Source organism: Muntiacus reevesi, chromosome 1, assembly GCF_963930625.1.
Source record: "Muntiacus reevesi chromosome 1, mMunRee1.1, whole genome shotgun sequence".
NCBI lineage: Eukaryota > Metazoa > Chordata > Mammalia > Artiodactyla > Cervidae > Muntiacus > Muntiacus reevesi.
Genome location: NC_089249.1, coordinates 167,944,337 through 167,956,403, shown reverse-complemented (window position 1 = coordinate 167,956,403; position 12,067 = coordinate 167,944,337). Strand labels below are relative to the sequence as shown.

The following is a 12,067-nucleotide window of genomic DNA, read 5'->3' as shown; positions in this document are numbered from 1 at the left end:
GGGGCGGAAGGCTCCAGGCTGGGAGGAAATGTCCCAGAGGGAATCTGGGAGAAGAGGCTCCAGGGCTGTGTACACAGCGGTGGGCCTGGAGGCCTCTCTGGGGAAAAGATAAAGTGAGAGGAAGCCAGTCCCTGGGCCGGGGAAAAGGGCTTCGGGAGCAGCCTTTCTGAGAGTCACCAGAGCGGAATCCACGGCAGCATCGCCAGCTCTGCCACTGGCTTCACCCCTCCCGGGGCCTCCGGAAGCAGCTGATGTGACAACAAATAATCCGTCACTGTGTGTGGGTGTTGGAAGAGGAAGGGACAGACTTAATAGCTCTTTCTCAGGCTGTGCAGCTCGGGTATCTCCTACCATGAGAAGCAGCCAGGGGAAGCCGCCAAGTGCACCGACCAGGAGGCCTTCCTGGCGGCCCCTCGCCTCCGCGGGGGGCCTTCTGCCGTCTGCAGTGACGGGAGACTGAGCCACTGAGGCCCGCCCCTGTCACGCCAGCCTGCCGGGCAACTGGGGGGACCCCCTCCTCAGCTCACACCATCAACCACTGCTTTGTTCAGTGGGAACAAAGCCTCCCACCGGGTCTCTCGCGGAATTCAGGTTCCTGACACCCACGACGGCTCCAGTCAGGCCAAGAGAAAGCAGCAGACAACTAGAGCAGGGCTGGCCGGGGCTGCAGCACCTCTGTCCTGCGCACGAGTCTCCCTGCTCCGTAGTCTCCCCACCCGGAGGAGAGGGACCGGGCGGCCCCTGCCGGGGTGCCCTGAGGACTGCGGGGAGCCAGCCTGTGGGAGGCACCAGGCAAATGTTACGTCTCCCTCCTTCCATCCCAGATTTCCAGAGCGACAGACGGACAGACGGGAATGCCCAGGCCAGCCCCAGGTGATGTGGTTTTCTCTCTCTTTGTGTGGTTTTCAACAGCAAAAGTCACTGCAATCATCCTGAGAAAGGTAATTTGGATTGGGGCCAGTCAACTGCCTTTCTTTAACTGCCTCTATCAACAATGAAATTCAATTAAATTTCACAACCCTGAGAAGGAACAATACACTGTGCTTTCTGCAGTCTGCCGGATGCTGCTGGCTGTGGCTGCTGGGGGGCAGGATTACAAGAGGCAGACAGCGGGCTCTGCCATCAGAGCTTCCCTCAGCAGGCTGTTAGGACAAGTGGACACATGCAGGCGCTTCACCTGCTCTGAGTCGCTGAGGCCAGCCACGAGCCATCCCCAACACTCTGTCCACGTGTGGGCGGGAGCCTGCTTGCCTGTGTCTCTCCAGTGCGTGAGCTCCTGGGGGCAGGGCCTGGGCCCTTGACCACCGCAGAACCCCCTGCACAGGCCCCACAGGCATGCAGAAGACAAGGTGACATTACAGTCAGCAAAGCAGGAGAAGATGCCCATGTTCTGGGTCCAGCACACCCAGTTCTAGGAATATATTGTCTAGGTCCACTCACACAAGTTCACCAAGATGAATATACTTAATGAGGGTCCCTCAAGAGCCCTGGGTAGCAGCAAAAAACACACAAAGATAAAACCACAAAAATCAAAACACACACACATCCCCTCCAGACAGGAAATAATCTACATGTTCACCAAGAGACACTGGTTCACTCCATCATGGTACATCCAGGCAGGGAAATGCTATGCAGCCTTTAAGACTAGGCCCATGTCTGCTGATGGATGAAGATGTCTAGGATACGTTACTTTAAAAAAAAAAAAGAAAGAAAACTGCAGTTCTATCTGCATAAAATGATCTTATTTGGGTTTAAAAAAATGAATATGCATAAGAAATTTCTAGAAGAAACTTAACAGTGGATACACCCAGGTAACGGAACACAAACGGGAGATTGGTAGTTTTATTTCATATTCTTCTGCAGTGCTTACCTGGCTTAGCTGGTAGGCTACAGTCCACAGGATCGCAAAGAGGCAGATATGACTGAGCACACATGTGCACATACACACACGCATTCTCCTTAACTATTTCACTGTAGATTACTATAATAACTTAACCAAATTTCTGAACCCTTTAGAATTATTAAGAGTGGCACTGGGATCCAGGAGGTTGGGTCTCGGAGAAGACGCACTGGAGGGAGCATGGCGCTGAGAATGCCCTGAGCATGTGGGCCGGCGAGCTGATGCAAGGCTGCGTCAGAAGAGACAAACCACCACGGTTAAGCTCTCCCAAGTAACTTGCAAACTTGCTTATAAGGAACTTCCTGCTTGCCACCTGGCTTCTTTAAGAGCTGGGAAGACCACCAAATGGTTCAAACTGGAGATCTGGAAGCTGGTTCATGCCTCTTTCAGGAGACTCAGACTCACCACCAAAGAGCTCTCCAGGGCCTCACCAGAGGCCAATAACACCTTGTGTCTAATCCTCATCACTGCTTTGGAGCAAGGAGAGCTAAGTCCATTTTACAGCAGATGCTGGAGATAGGAAGTGACTTGTTCAAGGTCACTCAGTTAGCAAGTGGCAGAATTGGGTTCTGAAGCCAGGTTTCATCTGAGCCTTAAGTGCTGGAAGACAGGATCGAAGGTCTCCTTACCCACTACTCACAGGGTAGGAGGGGAGGGATGTATCTCCAGGCAGTGGCAGTTTCCATTTTTCCAGGAAAAAAGAAGGGACTGCTTCAGCTCTGTCAAGGTCATTTCCAGCTCTATGGCTTTATGGGTCCAAGATTCCACATGGGCTGGGCTCCCTGGGGCCAGAGCCTGGCCAGGATCAGGGAATGGGATGGCATGGGATCTAGGGTCACAAAGGTGTGGGCTGGAAATCTGGCTTTGCCCCTGCTGGCTGAGTAACGGTGGATAGGCTCCTTAGCCCTTCCTGCCTGGGGGTTCTCCGTAGAACAGAGACAATTCCTTTTTCCTTAGGCTGGCAGAAAGTCTCAATACAGGAACGGAGTCAGAAGAGAACTCAGACACAGAGGTCATGACACCAGGGGCTCACATCAACTACAAAAAGGGGCAGGATGCTTGCTCTCGAGGTGGTGATGCCAGCAGCGGGGCTCTAAAAGCCCAGAGAATCCTGCGCTCTGGCAGTCCTGAGGCCTCCTGAGGGGCTGACCTGAGTCTCTCCCTAAAGGTACCTGCTTTTAGGCACCTCTCCACACCTCTAGCCAGCTCTGCCCTAAACCCAAAGACAGGGGACAGGCACCCCAGCCCGCTCTTGCCAGTTCCCACTACCACGTCCAGGCCACTTCTTCCTTGGGGATCCTTGGGTCACAGACTCCCTAAAGCCTTCAGATCCTCTGCCTATCTCTTTTGCCAAGTAGGTGATGATCTGTAAACAGAGGCAAGAGGGGACAGCTTTATCCTAAATGATAAGAGCCCTTCTCAATTTTCTCTGGTGCTTTCCCACAACTAGTTTCTCTGAAACCAGCAGACCTGTAGATGCTGGACTGTGTAAGCTCTAGGGGACCCCAACTCTGACCGCGAAGAGCCAGAAGGGGGTGATCACCACTGGGGTCTTCAGTGCCCCTCAGGAAGGAGCATCTTTGCTGGCTGGCGGAAAATCAGGCTGCTCCAGTTCACTAGAAGGGGGCTGAGAAACTACGTTAAAATAATAATAATAATAAAAGGTACTCTTTGAGACAGCAACTCCTCTTGGAATTTATCCTGTGGATACCTAAGGTGGGCAGAACTGCACACATGCAGATATAGTCACTTTAGCTTTGTTTGAAGAGCAAAAAGGCCAAGAATAACCTAAGTTCATCAGCAGAGAGTTTGCTGAATAAATTACACAAACGGAGATGACACAGTATCACCTAAAATAACCCAGATGTGCATGAGACAAAGTGGAACCATCTCTAAGATAGTAAGGAAATCAATGCAAGCGACACCATGCTTTCCCTTCTTCGATCTTGGTGACAGATTCCGAGAGGAGATGCAGGGCTGCTGTGGGCCCAGGGCCACCTTCAAGGTCACGGTCTCATCTGAGCAGGTGCAGGAGGAAGAAATGCCCTTGTCCCTTCGACCTCTGTACACCGCAAGTGCAAGGACAAATCCTGTGAACGCCTCCCCAGTTCAAAGGGCCTGTGTGAAGCGCCATCAAACAGCACATCCCTCTTTGCAGAGCTCAGCGGACAAGGACTTGAAGGCAGCTCCCTCTCACTTCCCTGATGGCCAAGTGGGTCCCAGGTGGCCTGTGGCAGACATCTCTCCTTCCTGAGGGACTCGGTTGGCTGACCCAGCCTCCAGAGTAAATCCCACCTCAAGGTCTCTTTCTAGATGAGACCTCCCGGGAGCCCCAGGAATGCCATCTTTCCCCTGAGGGCACACTGCTCTTCAGAACCCATCACTTGCTGAGTCAGTGTGGACAGCACCCGATGGAAGGACTGCTCTCGAGGGCCATCTGAAGGCTGAACAAGTCACAGGAGTCTTGCAGACTCAGCCCCTTGAGTGTCTTGAAACACTGAAGTTCACCTCCTTGGGCAAATCTGAGCAGAGGGAAGATGAGGAAGGGAAGCTGCCCTTTTCCCAGGCGCTGACTCAGGCAAAACCAGAGAGAAGCCTAGCCCAAAGCTGGACCGAGAGCCACAGACTCTGCAACTGATCCTCTCCCATGAGAGGGCTTACCGAGTGGATCTGGTGGATCTCCCTGGCCATTCTCTCCCGCCGGCTCTATCATTCACTTTGTCAGCCAGATCAGGAAGCTCGGGGTCACCTGCCATCATTGCTCCTCCCTCAATCCTCACTTCCAGACACTCCCAGAGTCCAGCTGACTTTCCCCCCCAAACATTTCTGATCTGTGCCCTTCCTCTGTTTCCTATCTGCCTCTGCCTTGATCTAGGCCCCACTGACCCTTACTCTGATTACAGCAAAAACCTCTTACAGAGACTACAGACTTCTTGTCTCTCCAGTCCGTCCTCTACCAGCAGCCAGCGGGCTCTTGCGAAGATGCAGGTTTAATGGTGTTTCCTCCACTTAGACCAAAGCATCCCCTCACCAACAGAAGTTCAAGCATCTTAGCCCTGGTGCTCGCCTCTCCAGCGTATCCTAAAGTCAGGTCCCTTCAGACCCTGTGCTGGAACCTCGTGTGGTTCCTACAGCACGCACACACACCAGCCTGCATCCACGCTTGTGCCTTGCTGCTCCCCTGTCTGGAGTGCTTCATGAACATTCTACTTCCCGTCAATATTTAGTTTTCATCAAGACCCAGTTCAAGTTTTAAGGCCTCTCCAAAATTCTCCCCAGTTGCCTCCCCATGCCCCGGGAAAAACACCCCTTCCCCTCATTCCCTCTTCCTGAGGCACAGACTCCTATGAGACACGCCCCCAACTATTTGCAAGTGCGGATTGGTTAGGAGCCTGCCAGGCCCTGTTAGACCACCAGGTCCTCTAGGGCGGGGCCTGCCTCTCCAATCTCCTTCTGAACCTGGTACCCAGCAATTCCCCAGCTGCACATGGGAGCTTATGTGTGTGGAACTGGGGTTCAGGATTTGGGGCCAACGCACATATCAATGTGTGCTCCCTGATGGTGCTAATTCAGATACCAAACTAGGGTAACTAATAGGGACACATATGGAAGAAACTCTAAATATGTTTTCTCCCAGGCTACTTTATTTTTAAAAATATGTATTTATTTAGTTGTTAGGCTGCACCAGGTCTTCAGGAGCGGCATGTGAGATCTGCTTCTCTAACCTGGGATTGAACCCGGGCCCCCTGCATTGGAAGCGTGCAGTCTAAGCCACTGGACCACCAGGGAAGTTCTCCTAGTATCCTTTAAAATATGATCTTTTTTTCTTCTCTCAGCAGTCTTACTTCTATTTTTTAAAAAATGGTTCTTTTAAAGAGCTGAGCTGAATCATCTTCATGGCTCCCATACCGGCTGGGTAAACTCCCCACAGATTTCTTTTTTGGAGAGAATACGATAAAATTCTGTGATCTTGTGATCGCTCAGGACACTTCTGACAGCTCACTGGGACACAGCTGAGTCGCCACTAGCTGCTTTGACTAATTCTGAGGCGTTCTTTCCTGCCGCCTGTAACTTTTACCAAGCATTTCTCATGCACTGTGCACTGAATGTCCAGCTTGCAACACCTTACCGAATCCTCATAACTGCCCTCCTAGGGAGGGGCTCTTACTGTCCCCACTTTACAGATGAGAAAGCTGGGCACGCAAAGAATAAGTAACCTCTACTGACCGGCAGGGGCTGGGATTGGAACTGAGATTCTGTCTGAGAGTGAAGCCAAATAGCCTCTTAACCACTCCGGTCTGCTGCCTCCCCAAAAGGTCAAATTAAAGGCACAAGGGAGCAACTGACCTTACAAATGACCTTCTGGAGGACAGCCTCACCAGCCTGGCTGCTTGAGAGACCTGCAGTCTCAGGAAGAGAGAGGCAGATGTGCCAGGCACTTCTGGGCCCAGCAGAGCAGCCCAGGACAACACAGGGAGCCTGTCACCTGCCACTGGTTGCTGTGCCATCTCAGCAAAGATCCCCCACCCCACCCCATCTCTCTTCTCTCGGAGGCCTGCCCTGCGGTAACCTCTGAAGAGGTCTCCAGTGTTTTAAGCTTCTCCTCTCCTCTCCCTTCTCTCCTGCTGAGGCTCCATAGAGAGCATTCTAAAACAGAAGTCCAATCACGACACTCCTCTGCTTCAATCCTTTTCCCTCGCTCCCTACTGCCCTTGGTACAAACTTCCAAACTGTTAATGTGGCATTCTTCTGTCAACCTGTACTGCTTCACCTGGCACTAGGTTGCCTTTCATACCACCTACTGAACAATCTGAGGTTTCTGGGATAAATTTTGAGTTTAGATGTCAAAGTGGAGTACCTTGCCCCTTTGTTCTTACCTGACTGAGTCTTCTCATCCTTCCAGATACAGTCCCAGCATCATCACTTCTTCCAAGCCTTCCCCAAACCTACCCCACTCCCCAACTCAGGCTGAGCTAGAAGCTTCTTTTGCTGGACTCCCACAGCCCTCTGTTCTTGCTGATACTAATTTTTTTTTAGACAATGTTTCAACTATTTGTTTACAGGTCAGTCTCCCTGGTGGCTCAGTTAGTCAAGAATCCTGCAATGCAGGAGACTAGGGTTTGGTCCCTGGGTCAGGAAGATCCCCTGGAGGAGGGCATGACAACCCACCCCAGTATTCTTGCCTGGAGAATTCCATGGACAGAGGAGCCTGGTGGGCTACAGTCCATGGGGTCACAAAGAGTTGGATACAACTGAGCGACTAACACTGTCACTTTCTCCCTTAACCAGACCATGAGCTTCTTGAAATAAGATTAGCTAACATTTACTGAACTCATTATGTGGAAGACATGGTTCTATGTGTTTTGCATGTGTTAACTTTTAAAATCATCACAGTAACTCTGTGTTATCAGTCCTGCTCTATAGCTGAGAACACTGAGGCACAGAGAGGTTAAACAATCTGCCCAAGGCCACACAGCTACAAAGCTGCAGAGCTAGAATGCAAACTCAGGAGGTCTGGCTCCAAAGCAACTCTTAATCTGTAATACAGGGTACTTGCCTCTCCAGGCAAGGACACTGCTGCTGTCGTGCTATTGTGGGGAATGAATGAGTGAATGTATGAACAAGGGCCATCTCCACAATGTCTTAGATTTAAGGGACAAACAGCTGGCACAGCAGAACCATCAAGGAGCACTGGCCCGGCTCACAAGCGCTGTTTACAAACAAGGATTCTTTTGGCCTTACAACTGCATATCCTGCTCTTCCTTATCACATGCAAAGCTGAGCGAAGAGAGAAAGTGCCCAGGCCAGAGTGACTACCCTCTTCTTCATTGCTCTCAAAACCAAGCAAAGCCAACCGGTTTCCTCCTGTGACTTAATACTGAGCAAAGTCTACCTTGCCAACGAAGGCGGCTGTCGTCTCTTCCTTCCGCCAACAAACGGGCATCAAATCTAGGGAGTGGGGGTGGCAGGCAGGGTACTCGACGTCTGGCGGGAATCCCGATGCCCCTACCTACTGACTGGAAGGTGGGGCCAAGCGCCGTGGGAATGGGCGGGCCTGTTGGGGCATGGCAGGTGAAACAGTGACCACAGCAGCAGGCTCTCTCCTCGGGAAAGGCCGGTCAAACACAGCACCGACAAGCAGGTAGCTCGGACCCACACCTGAACGCCGCCCGGGACTCGAAATTCTCCAGCAGCGATGGTGCCCGTGCCAGTGGGTGAGGGCTCGTGGAGAAAGCCCGGGCTGGAGAAGAAGCTCTCCGGGGACTCGTTCCAACTCTCAAGTCACTCTCGGGATCAGGCAGTATTGAGAGGCAGAGGGTGCTTCTTGGGAAAAACCTGCGCCTTCACTAACTGACCAAGTGACTCCAGGCCAGGCTGAGCTGTGTCGTCTCCCAGGGCTGCGGCGGGACCGAGACACCCCGTGGCCACCCGGTACCCGGCGCGCAGGAGCCCCCGCCTCCTCCCCCGCCCCCTGGGAAGAGCAGACCCCAGCCGAGGACGGCGGGTTCGCTGTTGTCATTCTGTCGAGCCGGACGGCGGCAGGCTATCACCGTGGTCCCCTTGCCACGGCCGCTGAGGCCCGCCCCCGCCAACCCGCATCCCCGGCCCGGCTCCCGGCTCCCCGCTCTGGGACCCCTGCCCTCACCTTCCCCCGGTGCTCAGCGCTGCTCGCCCATAGTCCGTAGCCCGGAGCCGGGGCTGCTCGGCGCTCCGTCCCGGGGGACCCCGGCCGGGCAAGGGGCGTGGGAGCCGCTCACCGCCGTCTCCCGGCGCAGCCTCCCGAGCCGCCGCCGCCGCCTCCCTCCATGGCTGCAGCGCCGCCACCTGACAACGGAAGTGACGCACCGCCCCCTCCTCCCGGACGGGCCGCAGCCCCGCCCCTTGCCCGTATCTACAGCCCTCGGCTCAGGGATTGGGCGCCATCTTGACGAAGGGCGGAAGCCTTCAGGCAAGCGACCAGAATCCGATTGACGATTGGTTCAGGGTGGGGCTCAGGCTGAAATCTGGGAAACGGTTGGAGACCGAGACTCTAAGGGGCGGTACTTACCGCTTATCTAAGTCTGCGGTGAGGCTGGGCCGGAGGCACCGCCCCCGCCGCTACTCCACTGAGCCTCGCGTGCCCTACACTCGCCCTCCCGGGTCTGGAGACTTCTCCAGCAGTTGAAAGATCGGCCGGTTGTAGTATCTTTGTCAGAAAAGTGGCTCTTTCTTGACCCCCATTTCTCGGTTCCTGGAGCTTTGTGCGGCGAGCGCTGCTGTGGGGCTCATCAATGACAGGAATTCCTGCCGTAGCCCTCACATTTCATTTCCTCTGGGCCCCTCGCTTTTGTAGAAATCCCGCTTCAATTTGAAGATCCCTAGAGTCTCGACCAGGCAGGTTAACAGTGAAGAGTTCCTGTTAGCTATTCCAGCCACCTAACCTCAGCCCCTCCTGCTGCAGTTTCGGTCCCTTTCTCCTCCTTCTCCAGCAACCACGCCCTCCATGAATCAGCTTCTTGCACCAGCAGATGAGCCCTTTAAAGGGATTGCATCAGGCTGATGACTCACTGGGGCCCTCCGAGAGCCTGGCTTCCCTCCGCTGGCATGCAGAAGCAGCTAGAAGGGCGCTGGGGTGGCAGTACCCGCGATCATGGACCAACTCCTTTGTCTCCGAGGTGTGAGCCAGGATGCTAGCTGTATATGACTCCTGAGTCTCTTTCCAGCTGTGTTATTCTGTATCCATGTGGGCACACGTGTCGAAGCCCGTGTGCACGGCTCCGGATTTTCCTAGGGTGTGTGGCCAAGCACTTACGTGTATGCACGCATTTGTCATCTCCACACCGGCAGTGACTGCCAGGACGTGAGAACTGATGTGAGTCTGGCTGCCTCCTGTGTCCTTGTCTTTGTCTCAAAAACGCCTAGCGCACACTGAGCTGAAAGGGCTGAGTAACAGTAGTAACCGAAACAGCAGTATCGTGTCAGACACTGTGTCAAGCACTTTAGAGACATCAGCGTTAAGGAGTCTGTTCACAGATGAAGCAGCTAGAACTCTGAGAGGGAAAGTAACTAAAGACACACAGCTAATAATGGCAGAGCTGATTTGAACCAAGTCTGGCAGATTCCAAAAAGGTTGGATTTGAGTCCTTGCTGTATCTCTTACAAGTTCAGTGACTGTGCAAGTTCCCTAATCATCCCCATCTGTCAACATAGGAATAACACTTTGTGGGCTCACTGTGAGGATCCAGTGAGTGTGGCAACAGCTTCTCATGGGAACTAATGAATTAAGAGTGCTCATACTCCTCAGCGAGCTTCAGTACAGTGGAGGGCTGAAAGTAGGCACAAAAACGCTGGGCCCGGCCCCCCAAGCTCTTCTCTCTGACAAAGGGAAAAGCCTAGAGATTCCGGAAGCTCTGACAGGAATGAGTGTTGGGTTTTCCAGAGCTCTAATTATCAGCTAGATGAATCACTTAGAGCTGACACCACCATCCCCAGTCCCAGGAGGCTCTCAGCTGATTCAAAATATAGGATTTTAACGAAGAGGAGGAGAAGGAAGAGAAAGCGGGGAGTAGGAGAGGTAATGAATAGAAAGGAAAGGTGCCAGCCAGAGGAAATGAAAAACTGTCATCAGGATACCAACATGAGGAGACCACTGCACCATACACACACACACACACACACACACAGTGACGTACTCTCCTGCTGGCTCTCCAACTCTGGGCATATTGGCAGACGACGCTGCCATAACAAAGTGACACCTGTCACAACAACATGAGACAGTTGCTTGACGATGTACAGGCAGATCTGCCTATCACAGGAGAGGAGGAGACCTTCAACCCTGGGGAGCTTCCTCAGGCTTCTGGAACCCAGCAAACCTTTCCTACTGGCTGACGTCTGGGTTCTCTGTGGCCAAGCCCCTAGAACCTAGGTATGCAAGTTCTGAGTGCTAGGCCCGTACCTGGTGACTGGGTACCATCACTGTGAGCAGCGTGCCTGGTTACTCCACTGTGTCCGACTTTGCGACTGTCTGAACTGTACCCTGCCAGGTTCCTCCATCCATGACTTTTCCAGGCACAAGGGATCTTCCTGACCCAGGGATCAAACCTGAACCTCCTGTGTATCCTGCATTGCAGGCTGATTCTTTTACCCACTGAATCATCAAGGCATCGTTTTATCTTACCTGGTTACCAGTGTCAGGAATGCTGGGAGGCAGAACAGTGCAGTGTAGTAGTAAAGATCATGGAGTTTCAGGCATACAGACGTGAGTTCAAATCCCCACCCTGATGTTCACTGGCTCTGTGACCTTGAGCAAGTCAAGTAAGCTCTCTGGGCTTGTTTGCTTATCTCTAAAATGGGGCTACTAAAACAAACCTCTAGGGTTGTTGTAATGATGAAATGAGATGATTCTTTCATTTCACAAAGGTTTATGGAGTGCCGGCCGTGTGCAGAGCATTGAGTTGGATGCTGGAGACCAGTGGGACCAAACAGGCCACAGCTCTGCCCTCCTGGAGCACGCGGAGCCCCTGGCACAGGGCCTGGGGCACAGTGAGATTCAATAAGCAGTAGCTACTTGTGGTGACCATCTTGGCATTCTGCCATTATCTTAATTATGGGACACAGGGAGACCCTCCACCTTCCCCCTAAAGAAAAGAGGATCTCAGCTTCCTCAACTGAAAAATGACAGAATTGGACTGGATCAGGGGTTCCCAATATTGCCACCTTGAAAGCCTCTTTTAGTATTTTCCATCCACATGAGCTTCATATCTGGTAAGATTTTGTAAAACCTGCCATTAAGTCGTTTCTTCCTTTTCATTCATTGCAGCTTCACACTACAGCTACGAGCGCTCGTGATCAGGAAGAGGAAGCCAGGGGCCCATCATGCTGTTGGTGTAATTCCAGCCCGGAGCAGAGACCAAGTCAGCTTGGTTAACGTTCACATACTATGTGCCTGTTCCTCTGGTCCTTCTAGAACACTGATAAGAGCTCAAGGGACTCCTGCTGCCCTCAGGGACCCTTCAGCTAGGCATTCCAGACTGGAACTCACTGAACTGGATGCTCTCCTGTGGGTATCGTCCAGTTGAGAGCTGGAGATGCTGCACCACCCTAGGGAACTGAGTGTCAAGCCACAGACCACCCAGTTCTCCTTAGAGCCCTGGTAGTCCCCTTCCCCAGGTGAGTGGGCCTCCTGTC

At 53.0% G+C, this 12,067-nt stretch overlaps 1 protein-coding gene across 3 annotated transcripts in view; it reads right to left on the bottom strand.

Moving 5' to 3' along the window:
* Positions 1-9,338, bottom strand: part of STK40 (serine/threonine kinase 40) — a 37,380-nt gene extending 28,042 nt beyond the window's left edge. For 2 of the 3 annotated variants that reach the window (XM_065916303.1, XM_065916324.1), the window contains exon 1: positions 8,547-8,717. The gene's annotated coding sequence lies outside the window, so the exon portion shown is untranslated. Of the gene's footprint in view, positions 1-8,546; positions 8,718-8,948 lie in introns of those variants that run through there. The other variant, XM_065916307.1, reaches the window with a different exon arrangement.
* Positions 9,339-12,067: the final 2,729 nt, after the last annotated feature.